At 50.6% G+C, this 6,888-nt stretch overlaps 1 long non-coding RNA gene across 1 annotated transcript; it reads right to left on the bottom strand.

Annotated features, from left to right (window-relative positions):
* Positions 1–913: 913 nt before the first annotated feature.
* Positions 914–6,546, bottom strand: LOC122466962. Its single transcript, XR_006292800.1, has 4 exons — positions 6,175–6,546; positions 2,386–2,515; positions 1,784–1,890; positions 914–1,203 (listed from the first exon to the last, which is right to left on the bottom strand). It is a non-coding gene; the product is annotated as an uncharacterized LOC122466962 (long non-coding RNA).
* Between the last annotated feature and the right edge of the window lie 342 nt (positions 6,547–6,888).

Raw genomic sequence — 6,888 nt, 5'->3', positions numbered from 1 at the left:
CAGGTCCGCTGGGATACCCACGGCTTTGCGTGGGAAGTCAGCAGCCTGTGGCTCCAAGGTGCCCCCTCTCACAGGCTCTTTGGGGGAGAACGGGTCCCTGTCTTCTCTTTACTGGGGCGCTGTTCTTTCTCTCTGGTTTCTTGCTCTTAGCTCATCTCACATCTTGGTTTCCAGAAGGTGGGAGATTCTACCCGGGACCCAGGGGCGCAAATGTGGCCAGCGGGCACCCTCGACCCCCAGGCTTGGTGAGACGAGGGCTCTCCTCCACGTGACCCGGCTGTTGGTGCCCAGCCTGGACCGGACTGCTCTCCAGTGTGGTGAGGAGGAGGAGTTCGGGCAGACAGGCATACCATCTGTCACCCAAGGGACGCTCTTGGGGTTTGGCAGAGAGGACCCTGCCTGGGCAAGGGCAGGAAGCCAGGTGTCTGGCTCCCCATCACTGCCGAAATGACTTTCTTTTCTCCATCCAGGCACCTCCCCACCCCCAACTCGAGGGACCCAGTCTATGCCATGCAGCCCCCCAGGGCCCTCACCATCCCTCCCTTCTCTCTTCTGCTTCCAGTGAGACTTGGGTTCAAATCGCCCCACTGCCTTTTCAATGTGACTTTGGGAAAATTCCTTCATGTGTCAGAGACTCAGTTTCCTCATCTGTAAAATGCTGATGACAAGAAGGCCTGTCCCAAACACAGTGCACACATAAAGTGCATGCAGGGCTATTATGATTACTGTGTGGGTTTTTTTTTTTTTTAAGTTTATTTATTTATTGGTGGGGGAGGGGCAGAGACAGTGGGAGACAGAGAATCCCAAGAAGGCTCCATGCTCAGCGTGGAGGCTGACTCGGGGCTTGATCCCACAAACCATGAGATCATGAGCTGAGACGAAATCAAGAGGCAGATGCTCAACCAACTGAGCCACCCAGGTGCCCCGATTATTGTGGTTTTACGTGTTTTTGTCTTTCTCTCTCTTTGCATTCGGTGATGATTCTCTTTCTCTACCATCCTTTAATTTTCCACAGTGTGTGGCACGGTAGTGTTCACAGGGCCGTTGGCTGAGGCGGGGGTGCGGAGGGAAGGGTATTGAACTCAGCCCTGTGTGGCTCCAAGGCCGTCAGTCTTCCTAGGACACCGTGCTGAATTCCTCCTCTTCCTTACTGTCCTCTCCAGTTCTGCTCGGTCAGTCAGCAAATACCCCAAGTGTGACTGACTGACCAGCAAGAGAGAAAGGAAACGGGGAGTTGAGGTTTTTCTGTTTTGTCCTTTTTTTAAAACGCTTGCAGACGCTTGCTTGCCCATCTGAAATGGTCTTGGGCCTCATTTTTGGAAGGAGCCCCAGATCCCTGCATACAGAGAACGATCTTTGCGTTTCCTCACAGAGGTTTTCAGCTGGAGGGCTGGAGGTTGTCTCTTGCTTTCCTAGCTTGGGAAGACCAGGGGCAGGAGAGAGAGGACCCCGCCACACTGCTGGGTGAGCTGAGGCTCCCCCCCTCCCCAGGTTTTCTTCTCTTTTTAAAGTTTATTTATTTTTTAGAGAGAGAGTGAGCGAGAGCATGAGCAGGGGAGGGGCAGAGAGAGAGGGACACACAGCATCCAAAGCAGGCTCCAGGTGCTGAGCTGTCAGCACAGAGCCCGATGCCAGGCTTGAACCCACGAACTGTGAGATCATGACCTGAGCCGAAGTCAGATGCTCAACCGACTGAGCCACCCAGGCGCCCCGCCCCTCCCCCAGGGTTTCTTGATGGGTAAGGGAGTCTACCAGGTACCCACGTGGACATGGCTATGCTCACCTGTCAGCTGGCAGTGTGGTGATGGGGAGAGCATGCACCTGCTGTGTCCACATCCACGGCTGTCACTCCACTGCTCTCTGAACCACTCAGGGCCTCAGTGTCTCCATCTGTGACATGAGAATGACATGAGAGTCTACCTTGTGGGGTGGTTGTGAAGATTATATGAGTTTATGTGTATAACCATCACGACCACTATTTTGGATACACCATGAAGTTCCCTACTCCCCAGATGATCCCTGGGATAAGAAGCTCTTCTCCCTTCCCTTCCCTTCCCTTCCCTTCCCTTCCCTTCCCTTCCCTTCTCCCCTTCCCTCCCCTCCTCCTCTCCTCTCCTCTCCTCTCCTCTCCTCTCCTCTCCTCTCCTCTCCTCTCCTCTCCCCTTTCTCTTCCCTTCCCTTCCCTTCCCTTCCCTTCCTTTCCTTTTCCCTTTCCCTTTCGCTTTTGCCCTCTTTTCTTACAAGGCTCCACACCCAGCATGGAGCCCAACACAGGACTTGAACTCATAACTCCAATATCAAGACCTGAGTGGAGATCAAGAGTTGGACACTTAACCAACTGAGCCAGCCAGGTGCCCCAGGAAGTTCTTTATTTTCAAAAATTACCTCGCACAGTCTTTCCTGGTGCGGGGTGCTCTCCATTACTTTATTGTGAACAGGCAGGTGCTGTTTGGGTGAGACACGTCACCTGAAACAACCCCTCTTGGTGGTCACTCTGGCCGCTCACTAAGGTCATCTGAAGAAATTGATAAAAAGCAGGTAAGACCCAGTCCCCAAGGGGGTGGCGTCATAGCTTTGCAAAGGGAGTGTAACCAAGGACAGTAAGAAAGCCACCATCAGTGGTTACTTTATGGAGATAGCACACTGACACCTCTGGGATGAATGGAACAACAGCTGCCCCAATGTTATGCAAAGAGGCTCTCCCGGCTTGGGATGAAAATGCCACCCAAAGCATCCTCCAGATTCCAAAAATGCTGTATCGCCAGAACTGAGAGGGGAGGGTAGAAGATGCACTCAGACACTCCAATGACTCAGAAGGTGGCTTTGATGATGATGAGGACCCTGAGCACCAAGATGAGTTGGAAGAGCTGGCAAGATATGGAGTCAGGGGCCCAGGGTGAAGACAGCACTAAGTTAACATATTATCACATGTGATTGTAGGCATGTACCATAAATAATCAATCGTTAGAAACAGATATTTCATCTACTTTTAAAAAGATTACATATCAACTAGGTCATAATGCCTTTGGATATTTTGAGTGGGGAAATGGGGGGATCATGGTATGTGGGGATTGTCTTTTATTGTCCCCGGCAGCACCCGCTTTCCAGAAGGCCCTGATACTCCTTGTGACTCTGCCCCAGGGCGGGGGGTGGGGGGGCTTCCTCTGGCTGCCTGCACTGGTGATGGCCGGAATAAACACCTTCCAGGAGCAGCCCTCACCCAAGGACCAAGGGGACTTGGGGTATAAATCCCACAGCTCCCTCATCCCTTGAAGGAGAGGATGTTCAAAGCGCGAGTTCTGCACCGGCCCCCACAGTTCCCATGGGGATTAAGCACCACGTGCCCCGGTGGTCACCTGCTTCATAGCATATCCTCTCCTGTCTGACTTGCGTTCTCTATGTCACTTTCCCATTCCCTGCCCAGAGCTTCCCAGATTCCCTCCAGATAAACTAGATTGACTGGAATGCTTGTGTCAGGGGCCGCTCCTGGGGAAATCCAACCTACAGCAAGCACAAATGATAAAGGATAGCGATGGTTACTCTCACCCATTATTATATTGTTAAAGATCAGGAGAATGCACTTCCTGCTTTGTGTTCTTGTTCCCCAGAGCTTGTGAGAGCTGAGCCCGGTTCTGGGGTATCTTTTAGGTCTGGTCAGAAATGGGGAGGTCTGACTGTATATTTATCTCAAAATAATCTAAAGTGATTCATTCTCTCTCTCTCTCTTACTCAATTATATGCTTGAGCAGCTATGCCAGAAATCGGTCCATCCAGAGCAATTAAAAGCTTCCTTTGCCAGACCTTGGGGATTTCTCTCTGATCAATGAGAAAAACACTACAGCTGGAAAAGAGCCGAAACCAAGAATAGGGCCATCATGTCTTAGCTGTTCAGACAAGCTACAGCACCATTCGGATGTTTTTAAAAGACCCTTTTATTTTCCAATATGGAATTTTGGAGGAATGATAAGATTTCACATTAGTTTTCCAACGCTTTTGACCCCAAACTGGAATTCATTTGTGAAAATTAGTATCAGGCTCTATGTATCAGCTCACGAGCCATGGTAAGGTACTTATTATTATATTTATAATTAATAATAAAATAATAGCAGCAGAAATCATGTCCCTCTTAGCTACCATGAGATGGCCAACGTGCTAAGAACATCACACGTTTTTATCTCAGCTGACTATAATGTTACTATGAAGAGGTCACTGTTATTACGTCTATTGTATCAATGCAGTTACTCAAGCTCAGAGAGATTAAGTAGTTTGTCTGAGATCACACAACCAGGAAGTAGGAGAATGGGGTTACAAAGCCAGGCAGTTGGGCTCCAAAGCCTGGGTTTTTAACTATGGGAAGGCAACCAGCTTTTCACACCAGAAGGAAAGAAGAGACGAATGGGCTTTGTTGATTTCATTGCCCAAGGCCAGGCTCAACCTGACCTGCTTTTTAATGTTTATTTATTTTTGAGAGAGAGAGAGAGAGCGCACGAGCGGAGGGGAGGAGAGAGAGGGAGACACAGCATCCAAAGCAGGCTCCAGTCTCCAAGCTGTCAGCACAGAGCCCCACGCAGGACTCGAACCCACGAACTGTGAGATCATGACCCGAGCCAAAGTCAGATGCTCAACCGACTGAGCCACCCAGGTGCCCCCTGACCTGCCTTTTACAAGAAGTTGAAACAAGGAGGATTTTGGTTCTCATGCCATTCCTTTCTGCTGCTCTCTTCTGTGGAGAAGTCAGAGAGTTTTGTCACAAACTGGGGTTCCCTAGGTCTCAGCTGCGTGTGGCTGCAGAAGGGGGCACAGCCACAGTGACGGAGGACATTTCCTGGGTCTGCTCCAGCCAGCTGCTGGCGCAATCCTCCCCCGCCCCCCCCCCCCCCCGGGAGACACCTCTGTGGGTCCACAAACAAGCTGGTTCCCATGGGAGCCTGCTGCTGTGCAGCTGAGAACAGCTGAGATATTGCTTATCTAGAAAGACAGCGTGAATACCCCAAACACATGATACTGGTTATGTGCCATCATAGTGATCACTTTCAAACGGGGTGTACCAGGAGACTCCGGACCACCCACGGAGCCAGCGAGTGAAGAACAAGGAAAATCCCCCAGGGACATCGTGGGATGCTACAGGGGATAGAGTCATCTCAGCCTCACCTGGCCATCATTCACTGTGTGACTTTGGCCGCATCGCCTCCTGCCCTATTTCCTCCTCTGTGAAATGAGCCGATGGTTCAGAGGAGCCCTGAGGCCCCTTTCCACCCCCAGAGATCTGTGAGCAGCCCTTCCCACAGGCAGCTTGCATTCCCCCAACCCTTTGCTCTGCATACCGTCCGCTCTCTTTATGTCCTTGGGCCTGTTTGTGTGGTTATTTGTTGAGTTGAGGATTCAGCTGGACTGTAAGTTCGAGAGGTCGGTGAATGGAAACTTCTTTGTGTTTGGATTTGCACAGGGTGGTTCTAGCACAGTGGTTCCCAACCAGGGGTGAGTTTGCCCCCATGGAACATTTGGAAATATCAGGAAAATTTTTATTTGCCATGACGGGGGTGGAGGGGGGAGGGCACCACTGGCATCTAGTAGGTAGAAGCCGGGGTAGAAGTTGCTAAACATTCTACAGTGCGCAGGACAGCTCCCACAAGACAAAATGATCTGGTTTATAATGTCAGTGGTGCCGATGCTGAGAAACCCTGGTTTAAAGGAGGCTAGATGGGCTCACTGGCTATAGGCACCAGGCATTGTGCAGTCCTTGGTTTGCCCTCCTCTTCAAGTTTCTCTCTCTACAGTCCGGAGAAGACCAGCAAATACTTAGGGCCAACCTGAGGCACAGTTATTCTTTGAAAAAAAAAAATAGGTATTACATGCACTCAGTGAGAAGGTCAGTACAGACCAAATGATCCTCTGTTCAGTGGGGGCTGTCCTGTGCATTGTAGGATATTTAGCAGAGACCCTGGCCTCTGCCTACAAATGTCAAAAATGTCCACAGGCATTGACAAATGTCCCTGGGGACCCTGGTTGAGAACCACTGTTCTAGAGGTGTCCTTTGCCTGTCCACACACCTATTTATTTATGAAAAGATGTCTTTTTCTTATGGTGTTTGACACACAGTAGATGCTCCATGAATAGATATTGACAAATGGATAATTGAGAATAAAGCGATTTACGTAATCAGTCAAATCCTACCTTAAATGCCGCAGAGGTACGGGTTACATGTATCCTAACACAAGTACAGGATATGAAGTCATTCTTTCCTGGTTCTGACTTCTCAGTTTTGCCTCGAGGAGCACCATCTCATTACGCTTCCAAACTATGTCACTGCTGAGGGCGAGGTGGTGGAGGATGAGTCCCAAATATCTTAAAGTCCATTCTCAGAAGCAGCCGGGCAGCCTGTAACAATGTGGATTATCTGTATTCTGTGCACCTGAGGGTCTCCTTCCCCTCCCCTGATTGGCAGACTGGGGGAGGCATCAGGGATGTGCCTCATCTACCCCAAGGGGCCTTTCCTGCCCCATCAGTCCCGTTCTGCCAACGTCTGGCTTTCGTGACAAGCTGTGGCCTTGGTTCCAAGAAGAGTGCCCTTTCTAAGAAGGTGGAGGCGTTAGTCCAGCTTGGGCAATCAGCCCAAAGTCCATTTTGTGTAATTCTGGGCTGCCTGCCCAGCTTCTTCCTGGAGTACAGCTGGGGCTGGGATGGTCTCTGGATTTTCCATGTTTCCTGGAGTGGAGTGGTTGGGGATCTGGGAGCTGGGCAGGTGACCTGTGCCCACCACCACTAGGACCTGCTCAGGGTGGATACTCCAGGGGCCAGCTTGCTTATTGCTTACTCTGGGTCTTGGGCACGGTGTATATGGGGTGATAAAGTCAGCTTTCCTAGAGAATGCACAGCAGGAGCGATGGG

This window comes from Prionailurus bengalensis, chromosome A3 (genome assembly GCF_016509475.1).
Source record: "Prionailurus bengalensis isolate Pbe53 chromosome A3, Fcat_Pben_1.1_paternal_pri, whole genome shotgun sequence".
Taxonomy (NCBI): Eukaryota; Metazoa; Chordata; class Mammalia; order Carnivora; family Felidae; genus Prionailurus; species Prionailurus bengalensis.
Note: the sequence above shows the minus strand (reverse complement) of the source record. Positions and strands in the feature narration are given on the sequence as shown.